At 45.0% G+C, this 18,508-nt stretch overlaps 2 long non-coding RNA genes across 6 annotated transcripts in view; one reads left to right on the forward strand and one right to left on the reverse strand.

Annotated features, from left to right (window-relative positions):
- LOC105464128 (uncharacterized) overlaps positions 1–10,618 on the reverse strand; it is a 34,754-nt gene extending 24,136 nt beyond the window's left edge. For 3 of the 4 annotated variants that reach the window (XR_011610458.1, XR_011610457.1, XR_011610461.1), the window contains exons 1-3: positions 6,685–6,884; positions 3,147–3,288; positions 1,976–2,062 (exon numbers count right to left, since the gene is read on the reverse strand). This is a non-coding gene — a long non-coding RNA (uncharacterized lncRNA). Of the gene's footprint in view, positions 1–1,975; positions 2,063–3,146; positions 3,289–6,684; positions 6,885–10,580 lie in introns of those variants that run through there. The other variant, XR_011610459.1, reaches the window with a different exon arrangement.
- A 6,151-nt stretch (positions 10,619–16,769) lies between these two features.
- LOC105464129 (uncharacterized) overlaps positions 16,770–18,508 on the forward strand; it is a 31,497-nt gene continuing 29,758 nt past the window's right edge. For both annotated transcript variants that reach the window (XR_011608419.1, XR_011608420.1), the window contains exon 1: positions 16,770–17,101. This is a non-coding gene — a long non-coding RNA (uncharacterized lncRNA). The remainder of the gene's footprint in view (positions 17,102–18,508) is intronic.

Consider the following 18,508-nt stretch of genomic DNA (forward strand, 5'->3'; position numbering starts at 1 on the left):
TCGATGACAACATAATTCTAATTTCTATATAAGTAATCTGTTTTTCCTCTAGGAGTTTTTCGAAATCTCTGTATACTCTACAGCTCTAAGACTTCATAAGGATACATTCTAGCCTGGGTGTGGTGGCTCATGCCTGTAATTCCAGTAGTTTGGGAGGCCATGATGGGAAGATTGTGTGAGCCTAGAAGTATGAGACCAGCACGGATAACACAGTGAGACTGTCTCTACAAAAAGTACAAAGATTAGCCATGCGCGGTGACATACACGTGTGTTCCCAGTTATTCGGGAGGATGAGGTGGGAGAACGCTGTGAGAAGGCACCACTGCACTCCGGCCTGGACGACAAAACGAGAATGTCTCAAAAAAAAAAAAAAAAAAAAAAAAGATACATTCTAGATGCATCTTATCCATTTATATTGCTTAGGGATTATTATTTCTCTTACAATACACTTGGGTGGCTCTGTTTATGTAAAAAAAAAAAAAAGAAAATCTATGTTTCTCTTCAGCTATGATACATTTTTATTTTTCTGTGTAATTTTCTCCACTTAATTTTTTTCTGTTTCTGAAACCGTGGTAGATGTGTTGGAACTCTTGAAACAAGTTTTCCTGTTTAACTCTTTCCCGTCTTTTTATCTTTTTCTCCATGTTTTGGAATATTTCCTTAACTTCATCTTTTAGGTCACACAAGTCACTAAACTACAGGCCGTGGGCCGAATCCAGTCCACCACCTAGTTTTGTAAATAAACGTGAATTTTGTAAATAAACCCTTTCTTGTCTGTATATTATTCGGTAAATCAACTCTTTCTTGTTTGTATTTGTCAGTGACTACTTGCCTACCACCCTGGCAGATTGAGGAGTTGTGACAGCGACAACGTAACCTGGAAAACCAAAAATATTTAAAATCTGGCTTTTCACAGAAAAAAACATGTTCTGACCTCTGTTTTAGATCGCTAATTCGTCCTTTATTGTGCCTGTTCTTCTATTCATTCCTTCCAGTAAGTACTCTATGTTTGTAATTCCATAATACTAAGAACTGTGGTTTGTCCTCTGTTTCTTTTCCATAGAAGCCTCTTCTTGTTTTAGGGGGCAACGTCATCTTGAATCCCCTGGAAGATATTAAATAGAAAGCTTGGCAGTTCATTTCTCTATTGTGGATTTTCTGTTTTCTCTAGGGTCGATGTTCTGCCTCTTTCTCTTACTTCCTTTTTAATTTAATGGTTTCCTCCCTTAAGCATGTCCATTTATGCCTAAGGATGAAGAACTGGATGAGTTAACACCACATAGGAGGACAGCGTGGGTTTCCTCTTCAGCCGAGGAGGGAGTCACTGGCAGCGGAGCCCCGCGTTCTGCAGGCGGCTCTTTAATTACCCTGATCATTGCCAGAGGGCCTCCTTCTGCTCTCTGTAATTGTTAATACTCAGCTTGGAGTTTCTCTGCAACTGCTCTTGTCTTCCTAGTGGGTTCTTTCTTCTGTGCACATGTTGGGCTGTGGTTTTTTTCAGTTTTTGTCAATTTAATCCCATCTGCTTTCTATCTTCCTAATTCATTTTAATTTCAGGATCTCTCAATGTCACCTCTATTCTTCCTGTGCTGTCACGAATGTAGTCTTAAAAAATGTCCTTTTCCTGTCACTGGAAAGGATTCAGGGTGAATGGAAGTACAGGTGGGAGACCTGTGTGCTCTGACTTACCTACTTTTAGATGAGAAACATTATCTGTAACAATCTCCTATTTGTTTTAAGAAATAAGTTCTTTTCCACCAGCCAATTTTCTAACTAAAGCTCATCTATTCAAAAATAAAGCTTTAAACAACTTAACCATTATGATGTCAACAGCATTTCAAATATGTTATTCACTTTTCTGGCTTCTTAAATAGAGGATTCTCAACATCATTAACCACATATTTACACAGGATCATCGTCACAATATGTTTCCCTCTCCGGGTGGTAATGGAGTGAACTTGGTCCTTGAGTTTACCTGGCCACATCCAGCAGCTCCTGTGCTCTTCATTTATGACTGCTAATGCTCCCCTGTGTTCTTGCTGAACCTTCTACTTCTAATTTTCTGTGGAACAGGAAACCACAGGGCTAAGCATATTATAAAAGTACATACTGTAGATAATTGCCACTAACACTGGGGGCTAAAAGAAGAAGAATGTGGCTTGGTGAAGTGTCTTTCTGTAAACTATTTCAGGCACGTGGAGGCTTTTTGCGTACTTCTAGACCCTGAGGTTTTATTTAAGTAGATGAATGTTTACTAGGAGTCTGACTCTGACCAAGAGGGATATTTCTGTGCTAATGTTTTGTCATTAAGTAAAAAAAGTATACACATTATATATAAACTAGTATACATAAACAAATTATATATACATATTATATATACATACTATTGTGTGTGTGTGTATATATATATTTACACATACAAACACACATAGGTACTTTCACTCACATAGTCATTCGTGTGGGCTTAATGACAGAAAATGTGTCGTTAGGCATTTCCATCTTTGTGCGAACATCAGAATGTACTTACACAAACCTAGATGGTCTAGCCTACTACACACCTAGGCTACATGGCACCCACTATTGCTCTGGGCTACAAATCTGTATGGCATGTTGTGAACTGTACTGTAAGCAATTGTAGCACAATGGTAAGTGTTTGTGTATCTAAACATTTATAAACATAGAAAAGGTGCAGTAATAATACAGCATTAACAATAAAAAAAAAAAAAGATACTTCTTTGGAGGGCACTTACCATGAATGGAGCTTACAGGACTGGACGTTTGCTCTGAGTGAATCAGTGAGTGAATGTGAAGGTCTAGGACATTGCTGTACACTCTAGTAAACTTTATCAACACTGTATTCTTAGGCTGCACTACATTTACTTAAACATTTTCCTTCTTCAATAATGAATTAACCTCAGTTTGCGGTAACTGTTTTACTTTACAAACTTTTTAATTTTTTTAACTTTTGACTCTTTTCTAAAAAGACAGCTTAAAACACACATTGTACAGATGTTCAAAAACATTTTCTTTCTTTATATCCTTATTATATAAGCTTTTTTCTATTTTAAACATTTTTAATTTTTTTTAATTTTTAAACTTTTTTGTTAAAAACTAAGACACAAACACACACATTAGCCTGGGCTTACCCAGGGTCAGGATCATTAATATCACTGTCTTCCACCTCCACATCTTGTCCCACTGGAAGGTCTTCAGGGACAATAACACACATGGAGCTGTCATCTCCGGTGATAACAATGCCTTCTTCTGGATTCCTCCTGAAGGACCTGCCTGAGGTTTTTACCGTTAACAGTTAAGTTACAGTTACAGTTAACAGTAAACAGTTAACAGTTAAGTAATGTTTACAGTCAACTTTTTTATATAAGTAGAAGTACACTCTAAAATAACAATGAAAAGTATAGCCTAGTAAATACATAAACCAGTAACATAGTTGTTTACTATCATTATTAACTATTATGTATAATAAATAATGATATGAGCTAGAATTTTTTATGATGGCAGCACAGTAGGTTTGTTTACACCAGCATCATCACAAACACATGAGTAACATGTGCTACAATGTAACAATGGCTATGACATCTCTAGGTGATAAGAATTTTTCGGCTCCATTATAATCCCACAAGACCATCATTGTATATGTGACTCATTGTTGATTGAGACATCATTATGCAAACTGTAATCTCAAATGCATGTAATATTCTCATATATACTCTCACACACATATACTTTCTCTTTCAAACAAAAAATAGTTTGGCTCTTGCTGAAGTAATCACCTGCAGAGGAAAAAATAGTATTTTCTGCATATGAATGTAAATCTCAATATAAATCCCCACTTATTTACAAAATGTGAATGAGTGACAGGCACATTAAACAGCCAGAGTTATGTTAGAAACAAGAGCTCACAGTTCCAAGGAAAACAAGCACTCAAATGAAGGATTTCTCAGCAAGGCAAATTTACTTCTACAGAAGGATGCTGCTTGCACTTCCAGCCACTGTGAGAGCACACTGAACAAAGGAGGGAAGGGGCTTTTATCCCCAATGTGGTTAGTCTCTGCTTCTGTGTCCTATCCCCACTGGCTGGAGTAGGACCACACAGGCTAAACTGATCCAACTGGCTACTTTTTAAAATTGAATATGGCTAATTAGGCAGGAAGGCAGTGGCTGTCTGTTATGGTACAAGGCACGTTTGGGCATGTCAGGGTGCGGCAAAGGGGGTAGGGTAGTTTTGGCGGGAGGGGTAGCTTCGGGGGAGGGACAGTTTACAGAATGGGTAGCCAGGAGTAAAGAGGACTCTTTCCAAACAAGGAAGAGATGTGAGTTACAGAGTGGGACTGGCAGGAGAAGTTGTTTACAGAGCAGGTAGCTTAGGAGAAGGGACAGAGAAGTTGATCCCAAGAACAAAGAACAAGGAAGTCAGAAATTAAAACTTTGGAAAGGAACTTACTGTATCTGACAGTTAAAAGCTAATGTTAACAGAAAATTTTGGAGCTGCTTCTAGTGGTGTTTTCATTTCTTTCTGCAAATTAACTTCTTTCAATAAAATCTGAAGAAGAGGCTGGGCACAGTGGCTCATGCCTGTAATCCCAGCACTTTGGGAGACTGAGGCAGGCAGATCACCTGAGGTCAGGCATTTGAGACCAGCCTGGCCAACATGGCGAAACCCCATCTCTACTAAAAATACAAAAATTAGCTGGGCGTGGTGGCAAAGGCCTATAATCCCAGCTACTCGGAGGCTGAGGCAGGAAAATTGCCTGAGCCCAGGAGGGCAGAGGTTGCAGTGAGCCGAGATCCTGCCACTGCACTCCAGCCTGACTGACAGAGCAAGACTCTGTCTCAAAGAAAAAAAAAAAAAAAAAGACTGCAGAAGAATAGTTCATAATGACCATAGCAGACTGCATGAAAGAATAGTTCCTAATGACGATAGCACATTGCATGTGCATGTCATCCAGACCAAGAACTTCACAGGGGCCCCAGGCAAGTGCAGGTCTTTCCCAGCAAGGGGCCACTTCAGGATACGTTTCCTGCCTCTAGTTTCTCTCTCTTTGAATCCTTCCTGTTTTCCACAGCCAGAATTATGTTAATAAGAGAGCATTTTAATAAGTGTTCATCCCCTTCTAACCCACTTAAGTAGGCAGTGTGGTAAAGTAGAAAAAAGCATTGCTTATGAACCAAATAGACCTTGCTTTGGATTCCAACCCACCACATGTGAATTTCATAAACTTTAAGTTGCTTGACCTCTCTCAACCTATTTTCTCAAGTATAAATTTAGGAAGATAATGCTTGCTGTGATATACTCTACTTTGTAATATCTAAAGAGTATAAGGCAGTCTTTTTGGTCTGACATTCAAGGTCTATGCAGTCTGGCACCAATATATCTACCGCTACAACTGACATAAACTCACTACTGCCATGCTACCCCGTGTATAACTTTTATATCTACATTTATGTCCATCTGTCTTAGTTTGTGTGCTGGGCAGAATAATACCTCGGTCCCCCAACCCGCCACAGCCCTCCAGAGAACAAGTCTAATCCCCAGGACCTGTAAATGTTACCTTATTTGAACAAAAGAGTCTTTGCAAATATGGTTAAATTAAGGATTTTAAGATAAGGAGATCATCCAGTATTATCACAGTGGGCCCTGCATGTCCTCACATGTTTCCTTATAAGGTAGAGGGAGATTTGACACACAGACACAGAGAAGAGAACCATGTGATGAAGGCAAAGACTGGAATGATGCAACCACAAGCCAAGAAATGCCAGCAGCCAACACTGCAGTAACTCCATTAGTGGCTACAGTGCTAATTTAGCACTAATGGTTTGTCTCCTTAAAAGGTGGTGCCATACTAGGGCTTGCTGCAGGTCTCTCATTTTCGGCACTGACAGCATCCAGGATGATCTGGTGAATTGGAACCATGCTGTTGGCCCACGTACCTATTGCATCCATCTTTGCCACTGTAACTACCACGCTAGCTGGAAGAGGCAAGGAGCAGAATCTCCCTAGAGTCTCTGGAGGGAGCGTGGCTCTGCCAACATCTTGCTTTCAGCCCAGACTGACTGCAAACTCTCCAAAACTGTGAAATAACCTATTTCTATTGTTTCAAACCACCCAGGTTGTGTAATTTATTACAGTTGCCCCAGGAAATGAATAAAATTTGGGCTTGCCCGGAAGCTAATTCCAAGACAAGGCTTTGAGTGCAAGTTTTCTATGGGAGGTGACACCACGAGTCACTGTGACGGCCTGGAGAAGCAAGGGTGAGAAGAAAAGAAAGAGAGCAAAGGGAGCATGAGAGACTGCTGTGCTGTGGGCTAGTGGGCAATCCTGTAGGAGACTGTGTGGACCATGCTTCCAAATCCCCCCACTGAGCAGAGATAGTTGGCGTATTGATCCCTAGTTCCCATTTCTCACTGGTCGAAGGTCATTCCTGGGGACATTAATTCTCCATCACTGCAGGCCTCCCCTGTATGCAAGTGGAGCATACTCTGCAGCCAGAATATGTTCTCAGGCAGAGAGAGGCAATCAGACAGGAAGAAACATGGTGAGGGCCCTGGACTTTGTTGGAGTTCACCATGCAGCCTTTTGATCCACTTGTGCCCCAGAATAATTCCATTCTGTTCTGTCACTGAGTCTGCAATTTGGTGGCCACTTGCAAACCCAAGAAGACTTACAACAGGGAGGTTAGTGGGATGGGCCAATATCCTGATGCTGCAGTTGGATCTGAGGCCATAATTAATACTCGTTGACTCCCTCTTCTCCACCTGTGTTTGATTCTTCTCACTTTTGCTGACATTTTTGCTGATCTTAGTTGGCGTGTCAGGTGGGACCCAGACTTTGATCCCTGAAGGGTCTGAGCTTCTAAAGACTTCGCCCTGTTGTCAGGCCTGATTGGTACAATTGTTCTTTCATTGTCATCAGCAGCCATGGAAACAACCAGAAGTCCCCAGAGAATCTATCTCTTGAGTTCCAAGTACAGTCATCCCTGGGCCTTTATGCATCAGCCTCTCTGGATTTTCATAACCAACATCAGTGACTTATGCCAGTAGAGTAAATGCTTTCTCTGCTGCTGGTCTGTCAGCATGGAGGCTCAAATTAACCGGGCTACAGTGTAGCTTTAGATTCAGTGGAACCATTGCTGCTTCTCCAGGTGGAAGCATTCCATCCCTGAAGGCCACATCTTCTAATACAATAGACCTTAAAATTTTGGAAATGGATGCACAAAAACTCCAAGTAAGTTCTGGAAGTAGAGATGAGATTACTTCTACTCCTTGATTTCTGGATTGTATATTATTGCTACTGGGGACACAGCATCCTATAATTGCTCTTGGTTCAATGTATACCACATCTTGCCCCAACCACATGGGAAGGCACATCACTGGCATCTTTGCTGAGCCTCTCAGGGACCATTCCAATATCCTGTCAGGCTGACAACCTCTCGGGGTAATACGGCTTTTGATAGGACCGGTGGATCTCACGGCAACATGCCCATCGTCAAACCTCATTCCATGAGTAAGAAGTAAAGTAGAGATTCCTCTTCAAAGACTTTCCTCCCCAACTAATTAGGAATAAATAGTAACTTCTCTTAGAAGCAAAATCTATTCAAAGACCTGTGCTAACATTCTTAGATATCTGCTAGCCGTGATAAAGAAATCAATGTACTTTACGTTCTTAGCTCCCACAATTTAGCCTAAATATTTGCCCTGGAGGCTTATACTGGTCCAAGCAAGCATTAGGTCATAGCCTGTTCCTCTTCCTTATTTGGAGGTGTTTTTACCTTTCTCAGCATTCCACAAGTTACTTCCTCCTTCCTTTGTTCTCCTCTGCCTTTGCCTCCTATAAAAAGTTCTAAGTTGCTAGCCAGTCGGGACAAATACAGAGTGTGAGGTCCCGTTCCAGTGGAATGGAATGGAATGGAATGGAAACCAGACACAGCAGTAAGGTGGACGCGTCAGGTTATAAATGACCCTGTCTCCTTTGTTCGGTGTCCTCTCGTGGCAAAACTGCTGGCAAGTGTACCAGAAAGTAAAGTAAAAATGGCCTTGCTGAGGAAATTAAATTTATGTTCAAGTGCTATTTCTTTATGGCACCGGGGAACAAGCATTTCTAACACATGTAAAGTGGATCCCACGGTTCATGGTGATTTAATATGAGATCCCATGTTGGAAAATGACTCTTTAAACCTTCAGTTAATGATACTGAGTGAAGCAGTGCAGGCAGGGATGGTGACCCCATACCCAGAATATGTATCAGAATAAAGACAAATTACTGCTCACTTCAGGGTGGAAGGTGTCCCATGGAATTAATTTAGCACTAATGGTTTGTCTCCTTAAGAGATGGTGCTAGGGCTTGCTGCCGTACCTAGGGCTTGCTGCAGGGCTCTCATTTTTGGCACTGAGAGCATCTAGGCAGATCTGGCGAATGCGAGCCCATGCTCTTGGCCTATGCATCTGTCACATCCATCTTTGCCACTGTGACTACCATGCTCAGGGACCCCTTATGCAAGTCCTGGGGTGACCAACGAGAGCTGGATGGAGCAAAAACAGTCTCTGCTACACTGACCTTGCCTTCTTTGGTCCAGTTTCCAAATGAGAAGAGCCCTAGCTTTTGGTTTTGTTTTCACTTTTCAGATCCAGTTGTCAACACATAGCCCTATCTTCATGACCTTTTCTGTTCTTGAGAATCTCCAGCTAACTTACATTTTCTTTCTCTTTTTTTTTTTTTTTTTTTTTTTTTTGAGACAGTGTCTTGCTGTGTCACCCAGGCTGGAGTGCAGCGGCACAATCTCGGCTCACTGCAACCTCTGCCTCCCGAGTTCAAGCAATCATCCTGCCTCAGCCTCCTAAGTAGCTGGGATTATAGGCGCGTGCCACCACGTCCTGCTAATCTTTGTATTTTTAGTAGAGACGGGGTTTCACCATATTGGCCAGGCTGGTCTCGAACTTCTGACTTTGTGATCCGCCTGCCTCGACCTCCCAAAGTGCTGGGGATTACAGGCGTGAGCTACCACACCCAGCCCTAACAATTTTCACCTGCCCACTTTCAAGGTTTCCCCTTGCTTTATGAATATACTCGAACCTCTCCCATTCCTCCTCAGAAACAGTTCCCTTCGATAGTTAACATCAATTGCTTTCATTAATCTATTCATCAAGGATTTTTAAACAAGTATCATATGTCAGCCATCTTCTAGCTGTTGTGGATACAGTGAATAATAAAACAGATACTGTTTTGATTCTCATGTAGGTTATATTTTAGCAAGAGGATTGGGAGGTGTCATACAATTAACAAGTAAACAAATAGAAGGTAATAAGAACCAGTGCTTAGTGTTGTGAAGGAGGTCAGCAGATAGTGTGGTTAGTAAACTTCTCCAGCACAGTGAAATTTCAGCTGAATCCTGAAGAATTAGAAGGGGCCAATTATACAAAAAGACAGGGGAAAACTTGGCTGACATAGGGAAAAACCAAGGGCAGAAGTTCTGAAGTGAGAGGCCTGAAATATTCCAGGAACTGAAAAGGTACCACACTGAGTGTGTATTCATTGAGGAACTATTTCCAGAGTGCCTCCAGGCACCAGGCTGGAAATACAATTGTGAAGAAAGATGCAGCACCTTCCTTCAAGAAACAGGAAACGCTAGTGGGAGAGGCAGATGAGGGAGGAGTCAACTCTAACGTAGATATAGTTCTACTGAGAGGCTGCGAGGGTGCACAGGAAGAGCTGCATAGGCTCAGCAGAGTCCCAGAGAAGACAGCATCTGTGCTGAGTTCAGAAGGACCAGAGACATTATGAGGCCAACGGGGAAGAGACTGGGCAGGGAAAATAACTTACAAGAAAGCAAGTGTCGGCCGGGCGCGGTGGCTCACACCTACAATCCCAGCACTTTGGGAGGCCGAGGCAGGTGGATCACGAGGCCAGGAATTCAAGACCAGCCTGGCCAAGATGGTGAAACCTCGGCTCTACTAAAAATATATAAATTAGCTGGGCGCGGTGGCAGGCGCCTATAATCCCAGCTACTCGGAGGCTGAGGCAGGATAATCGCTTGAATCCGGGGGGTGGAGGTTGCAGTGAGCTGAGATCAGGCCACTGCACTCCAACCTGGGGGACCGAGTGAGACTCCGCCAAAAAAAAAAGGAAAGAAGAGGAGACGGGAGGGGAGAAGGAAGGGTCACAAAAGAGTGTGAAATATGGGGTCACTGCAAATAGTTGAGTGTGGCTGAAATAGGGCATATGGGCGTAAGGAAAGATCTGAATAAAATGCTGAGCGGTCACAAAGTAGCCCCATGATGGGGGCGCCAAATGCCATGCTAAGGAGATTGAATATCAGACATAGGGTGATGGGAGCACTGAAAAGGCTGAAAGCAGGGTGGTATGTGAGTGGACTTGTGTTTTAATAGGATCACTTAAATGCAGAGAACTGACTGGAAAGGTGCAACCCTGAAAGCAAGATGACCAGGGAATGGGTAGGTACAGTGATCCAGTCAGTGATGAGGTGGTCCCATGTATTAGTCCATTTTCATGCTGCTGATAAAGACATACCCGAGACTGGGAAGAAAAATAGGTTTAGTGGACTCACAGTTGCATGTGGCTGGGGAGGCCTCACAGTCCTAGTGGTGAAACTAGGCCTCATAAAACTTAGAAACTAGGCCTCATATAGAAAAAATTAACACCAGGTGGCTCTGGATAGGGTCCCACCCTGCCTCAATAAGGTCCCACCCTGATAGGGTCCCACCCTGCCAATTCCGGGAAACAACCTCATGGGGTCCCACCCTGCCAATTCCGGGGGTCCCATCCTGCCTCGAAGTTCCCGGAATCAACAACTCCAGGAAAAAAAAAACCTCATAAGGTCCTGCTCTAACCAATTAGCATAAGACACCTTGCTCAGGCCATAGACAGACCCAATTACCACGCGCCTAAAGCTTTGTTTGAATTTCGCGCCCTAAGCTGTGTTTGAACTTGTATTTGCCTATATAAACAGCCTGTAACAAGCAGTCGGGGTCCCAGGGCCAACTTAGAGCTTGGGACCCTAGCGCGCTAGTAATAAATAACTCTCTGCTGTAAATCTCGTGTCAGTGATCCTTCGCGGCGACCCCTGCCCAGGACAGTTCGGTTCCAACATTTGGTGCGTTGGCCGGGAAGTGGGGTCGTCCGAGGACCCCCGACCCATCCGGCGGAGACCCATCTGGCCCGGGCCACGGACTGCTGACTGAACGGACCTACCAGGTACTTTCGTTTTGTTCTGTCTGTCTTGCCGGCTAACTCTGAACTCTGGGGAGTACTCCTTCTGAATTAAGTGGGGAAGGGGGACAGACGTGTCCGGTACCTTCCCACTCACGCCCTGGGGGACGCCCTGGCGGTAGTCTGGGAGAAGGCTGATGACTCGGTCAGCCTCCTCAACTCTGTAGGCAGGTCGCCCCTGCCGTCTGAATATTTTGTAATCTTGTGGCGCTACTCTCTGGCCGGCGGCTTCTCCTTACTTGTCTGGTCTTTGTTTTTGTTACTTTTGTTTTGTCCTTGTTATACGTGGACGAAATAAGACAGACGTTGACGACTCCTTTGTCTCTGACCCTGACTCACTTCCCTGACGTTCGGGCTCGAGCCCACAACCTCTCCATAGAAGTCCGTAAGGGACGATGGCGAAAATTCTGCTCGTCCAAGTGGCCTACCCTCCATGTTGGGTGGCCCCGGGACGGAACATTTGACCTCCCAATTATCTTACAGGTTAAAGCAACAGTGATGGATCCTGGGCCACTCGGACACCCGGACCAGGTGGCCTACATAATTATTTGGGAGGATCTGGTCCGAAATCCTCCCTCTTGGGTGAAACCCTTCCTCCATTCCCCTTCCCCATCCCAATCTACCCTCCTTGCCTTAGAAGCCCCAAAGAATCGGAATCCGGACCCGCATAAGCCAGTCCTCCCAGATGAACCCCAGAGGGACCTCCTCCTCCTCGACCCCCTGCCTCCTCCACCTCAAAACCCCCTTCGGGGACCTCCACCTTACGCTTCACCCTTGCCCCCTGTCTTGTCCCCAGCTCTTTCCTCTACCGCCTCGACCCCTACCCTTTCTCCAACTTCTCCCTCAGCCCCTCCCTCCACCCCGTCTCCTCCTCCAGCCCCGCCCAAACTCACCCCTCGGACGCCGCCGCCGACACCTCCTCGTCTCCGCTTGCGGCGGACTGAGGACCCAGAAGGCCCTTTCACTTAGCAATCCTCCCTTTTTCCCCTCCGTACTGTCAGTCACACAGTCCAGTACTGGCCCTTCTCTGCCTCTGACCTCTATAACTGGAAGACCCATAACCCTTCCTTTTCCCAAGACTCTCAGGCCCTAACCTCGTTAATAGAATCCATTCTCCTCACCCACCAGCCCACCTAGGATAATTGCCAGCAACTCCTGCAGGTCCTCTTAACCACTGAAAAAGGCAGCGAGTCCTCTTGGAGGCCCGGAAAAATGTGCCAGGACCAGGAGGCCTCCCAACCCAACTTCCCAATAAAATAGACGAGGGATTTCCCCTCACCCGCCCAGACTAGGACTATGAAACGGCACCAGGTAAGGAGAGTCTCCGAATCTATCGCCAGGCTCTGTTGGCGGGTCTCAAAGGGGCAGGAAAATGCCCCACAAATTTGGCCAAGATAAGAAAAAAACCCCTAAGGAAAGGGAAGCCAGGTTAGCGAAGGAACAGATAGAGCGAGAGGATCGTAAGAACCGAGTAAAGGATAAGCATTTAACAAAAATCCTGGCGGCAGTTGTGAGAAAGAAAGGACCAGGGAGAGAGGGAAAGAAGCAGAGGCGGCCAAAAGTGGAAAAAGACCAGTGTGCCTACTGCAAAGAACAGGGGACTCGCGGAGGCGTTAAGGACGAAAGAGGGCGCGGCCAACTCCCGGGGGGATGGCAGGCCGAGAGCGCAGCGCCCAGGCCTGGCGCCAAGCCTGAGCCCGCCGGACGGGAGGCGGCCCCGCCGCAGGCTCGGCTCTGGCCCCAGCCCCGCCAGCATGGCCGGCCGGACCGTACGGGCCGAGACCCGGAGCCGGGCCGAAAATAACATCAAGAAGGTAATGGCGACCATCGAGAAAGTCCGGAAATAGAAGAAGCAATGAGTGACTGTAGGCGACACTTCCCTTCGTATCTTCAAGTAAGTGCCAGTGGTAGACCCCCAGGAGGAGGAACAAAGGCGGGCAGGTGGCAGGGCAAAGAGATCCCGTGGCCAGGAACGTCAGGGCAGGGGCGCCAGTCCCCGAGGGGGTGGCCCTCTCATCCTGCTGGATCTCAATGATGAGAACAGCAACCAGAGTTTCCATTCGGAAAGTTCCCTGCAAAAAGGCACAGAGCCCAGTCCTGAGGGCAGCCCCCAGCCCAGCCGCCCTGCGTCACCTGCCGGACCCCCAGAAGGGGTCCCTGAAGAGGCTCAGCCCCCACGGCTAGGCCAAGAGAAAAATCCCGGGGGCATAACTGCTGGCAGCACTGACGAACCCCCAATGCTGACCAAGGAGGCCCTGGCAATGATCCAGCAGATGCATGCCTGGACACACTTGAGTAATTGAAAGCTAAAATTACTGATTAAAAAAACTGACTTTCTAATCCCAAAGACAAGTACCCTCGTAGAACAAGTGACATCTGCCTGTAAGGTCTGTCAGCAGGTAAACGCTGGGGCTACCCGAGTGCCAGAAAGGAAACGAACTCGTGATAACCGCCCAGGAGTCTATTAGGAAATAGACTTCACTGAAGTAAAACCTCACTATGCTGGATATAAGTACTTACTGGTGTTTGTAGATACCTTTTCAGGATGGGTAGAAGCCTACCCCACCCGGCAAGAAACGGCACACATAGTAGCCAAGAAAATTTTGGAAGAAATCTTTCCTAGATTCGGACTTCCCAAGGTAATTAGGTCAGATAACGGGCCGGCCTTCGTTTCTCAGGTAAGTCAGGGGCTCGCCAGGATATTGGGGATTAATTAGAAATTACATTGTGCCTATAGACCCCAGAGCTCAGGACAGGTAAAAAGAATAAATAGAACAATAAAAGAGACCCTTACTAAATTGACCTTAGAGACTGGTTTAAAAGATTGGAGACGCCTCCTATCCTTAGCTCTGTTAAGGGCCCGGAATACACCTAACCGTTTTAGGCTCACTCCATATGAAATCCTCTACGGAGGACCTCCCCCTTTGTCAGCCTTGCTTAATTCCTTCTCCCCCTCCGATCCTAAGACTGACCTACAGGCCCGGCTAAAAGGACTCCAAGCAGTACAGGCCCAAATCTGGGCCCCCTTGGCAGAACTGTACCAACCAGGACATCCACAGACCAGTCACCCCTTCCAGGTGGGAGACTCTGTCTACGTTAGACGGCATCGCACTCAAGGACTAGAGCCTCGGTGGAAAGGACCCTACATTGTTCTCCTGACCACACCCACAGCCATAAAGGTTGACGGAATCTCCACTTAGATCCACGCATCCCACGCCAAGGCTGCTCCAGAGACGTCCGGACCAACACCACTTAAGACATGGAAACTCCGACGCTCCGCGGACCCGCTCAAGATAAGACTCTCTCGTATCTAACTCCTTGCTTATTGTTTGCCCTTCTTCCCTGCGCCGTCTCTAGTATAGTTTTTGACGCTAACCCCCCACCGGCCATTTAGCCTGACCTGACAGATAATTAATTTTAGTAATCAAGAGGTCTTAAATAAGACCTCCGAGAATACTCCTATAAAGACTTAGTTTCCAGACCTCTATTTCAACCTAAAAAAAAAAAAAAAAAAAAAATAGCAGGAAAGATAAAAGACACAGGCCCCTGGTTTACTGGTCCCACAGGAGTCCTATTAAGGACTCCTCAGGATAGACAAGAATAAAAAGGACAGGCTAGAAAAACGTCCATCAGCCGGAACAGGTTTTATGCCTGTCCCGGATGCAAGACAGAACCAATAAAAAAACTTATAGAAATCTGACTCACTTGTATTGCAAAAACTGGTCCTGTGTAACTACTAATAATAAAAAGTAAAAATAAGCCACAAAACCTTAGTATATAACTATGCCCTTTGTCCAGCCCTGTACCACAACCCGATATTCAGAAAATTGCAACCTGGTTCACATCAAGTTTAAAGATGCGGCAAAATCTGATAACAGATAGATAACAACAAAATTAATATAAGGTCTCTATTTATACCAGCACAACCCGCCTAAAATTCCCCTCCAAATCAGACTATTAGTCAATCCAGACACTGCCCCTGTTGCAGTAAAGCCAAACCAGGTTTTATTAAAAGCTAGAAAGCCCCCGGTTTCCATATCGGAGAAGCCCCAACTAAAAGCTCCTCAAAGCACTTCCCCGCCCTTAATCTCCCTCACCCACGCCGACATATTAAGAATTAAGGTAGCGGCTAAAGTTAAGACCGGGACAGCAGCCCTAGTGCATAGTAACCATCATCTGCAACAACTTAAAGTAGCCATAGATAAAAACCTTAAAGCCATAGAACAATCTATCACAAAACTTAAAGAGTCCTTGACTTCTCTGTCTGAAATTATATTACAAAACCGACAAGGACTAGAAATTGTCTTTCTAAAAAAGGGCGGGCTCTGTGCAGCCCTAAAAGAGCAATGTTGTTTTTATGCAGATCATTCAAGAATAGTTAAAAATTCTATGGCAAAACTAAAAAAAGATTAGACAAGAAAAAAAAGAGAAAAAATCCCAACAAAGTTAGTTTAAAAATTAGTACAACCAATCCCCTTGGCTTAACACCCTAATCTCCACCATCTTAGGACCCCTCATCCTACTCACGCTCATCCTGACTTTCAGGCCATGCATACTCAACCACTTACTCACCCTTATTAAAAATAGATTACATGCTATAGTTCTGACCCAACAATACCAGACTCTCAGGACTGAAAAAGAGGCTCAAGATTGAGCCTCTGACACAAAAAGAGGAGGGAATGAAACTAGGCCTCATAAAACTTAGAAACTAGGCCTCATATAGAAAAAATTAACACCAGGTGGCTCTGGATAGGGTCCCACCCTGCCTCAATAAGGTCCCACCCTGATAGGGTCCCACCCTGCCAATTCCGGGAAACAACCTCATGGGGTCCCACCCTGCCAATTCCGGGGGTCCCACCCTGCCTCGAAGTTCCCGGAATCAACAACTCCAGGAAAAAAAAACCTCATAAGGTCCTGCTCTAACCAATCAGCATAAGACACCTTGCTCAGGCCATAGACAGACCCAATTACCACGCGCCTAAAGCTTTGTTTAAATTTCGCGCCCTAAGCTGTGTTTGAACTTGTATTTGCCTATATAAACAGCCTGTAACAAGCAGTCGGGGTCCCAGGGCCAACTTAGAGCTTGGGACCCTAGCGCGCTAGTAATAAATAACTCTCTGCTGTAAATCTCGTGTCGGTGATCCTTCGCGGCGACCCCTGCCCAGGAGGGAATCAACAGTTCGGTTCCAACAGTGGAAGGTGAAAGGCACTTCTAACCTGGCTACAGCGAAAGAGAATGAGCTTGTGCAGGGAAATTCCCGTTTTTAAAACTATCAGATCTCGTGAGACTTAGGCACTATCAGGAGAACATCACGGGAAAAAACCGTCCCCATGATTCAATTACTTCCCACCAGGTTCCTCCTACAACACGTGGGAATTGTGGGAGTTACAATTCAAGATGAGATTTGGGTGAGGACACAGCCAAACCGTATCACCCCAGGAGGGTGGAGGTCAGTAATCAGATTCCACAGTTGCTGTGGAAGCAGAATCTATGGAACACAGCAACTCAACAATCAACAGGGCTTTGAAGTGGAAAAGGAGTGGGTGGTGGGGATGTGTGTGGTAGGGTCTCTGGCTTAGGAAGCTGAGTCTCCGTTGTGCCATTCATACAGATGGAATGAGGAAGAAGCAGTTTCATGGGAAAGTAGTAAATTTGATTGAGTAACAAGAGCTTGGGAGATCCAGAAGAGAGCTGGGTTTGCAGCTCAGGAGTCCAGGAGAGAGTCAGACTGAAAACATAAGCCCATGGATAGTCATTGAAGCCACAGGAGTGAAGATCACCTGTGGGAAACACAGATGGAAGAGAACGTTCCAGCAATGAAGCATAGTCTATACAATTAATTGCTGCAAAGAGCTCAGGTAAGATAAGGACTGAAAAGTAGCCACTGGGTTTAGTAACAACAATGCCTTTGGTGACATTGGAAGTACAACCTTAAAAGTGGCACAGTAGGTCGGGCACGGTGGCTCACGCCTGCAATCCCAGCACTTTGGGAGGCCGAGGCAGGCAGATCACGAGGTCAAGAGATTGAGACCATCCTGGCCAACATGGTGAAATCCCGTCTGTACTAAAAATACAAAAAATTAGCTGGGCGTGGTGGCAGGCGCCTGGAGTCCCAGCTACTCAGGAGGCTGAGGCAGGAGGATTGCTTGGATCCCGGAGGTGGAGGTTACAGTAAGCCGAGATTGCACCACTGCACTCTAGCCTGGTGACAGAGCGAGACTCCGTCTCAAAAAAAAAAAAAAAAAAAAAAAAAATGTGGAACAGTAGGTGCAAAACTCTTTGTACAGAATGCAAGAAGTAGCCACGAGGCAATGAGGACAGAGTGCAGACAAGGCTCAGAATGCATGATTCTGAAGGCGAGGGGAGAGAGAATGAAGCTGTCTAGTGAGGAAAGTGGAATGATTGAAAAAAAATTCTTTTTAAAGACAGATGTGTCTGGAACACATTTAAATACTGATAAAAATAGACTAGAGCATTGAAAGAAATCGAATGTGGTTATTTTAAATTTGGGAATATAAGAGCTATAAAGTAATATGTTAGCCAGATAGAATTTTTTTCACTTTAGAAAAAATCAGTTTGATTATAATAGGTATGATTTACCATACCTGCTATGTACCAAGGACTGTACTGGGCATTTTGTAACTCCAGTGATTTTATGTTTAAACAGCATTAGGAGGTAGGCATTGCTATAATTGCTATCATTATTTTACGGATGAGAAAATGAAGACGTTATGTGTCTTTCTCAGCCCATAAGTAGTAGATTTTCAGTTCAAATTCCAACCTTTCTCCAAATCCATATTCCTTACACAGCACCACCTCTCAGCATATATTTGCTATTTGGTAGCAGAATCCTTGGTGAATGAGCATCGAAAGGCATGTTTTGATCAGGCTGGGAAATGAGGAGAGAATACAAAGATCTGAAAGGATTCTCTGTCTGGAATAAATCTTGGTAAAAGATGCTACGAAAGCTGAACCTAGGACAGGATATGAAGGGCAAAGGGAGACAGGCAGAATGAGAATGTGATGATAGCAGAGGTAGCAAAGCATTGTGTAGGGGAATAAAGTCCAGCAAAGTGGGGTGGAGCAGAAAAGAAGAACCCACGTCCTAGGCCAGCCTACACAGCACTCTTAAACAGGGGAGATCTGGTAATGACTCTATTGATTTTACACATGTGGATAAAGGAAATGCCAGTGATAGGCTACTGACAACCACCTTTCTCTACTATGCTCCTTATGTGCATATCCAACCACTTATTTGAAACCTC

Source organism: Macaca nemestrina, chromosome 1, assembly GCF_043159975.1.
Source record: "Macaca nemestrina isolate mMacNem1 chromosome 1, mMacNem.hap1, whole genome shotgun sequence".
Lineage (NCBI taxonomy): Eukaryota > Metazoa > Chordata > Mammalia > Primates > Cercopithecidae > Macaca > Macaca nemestrina.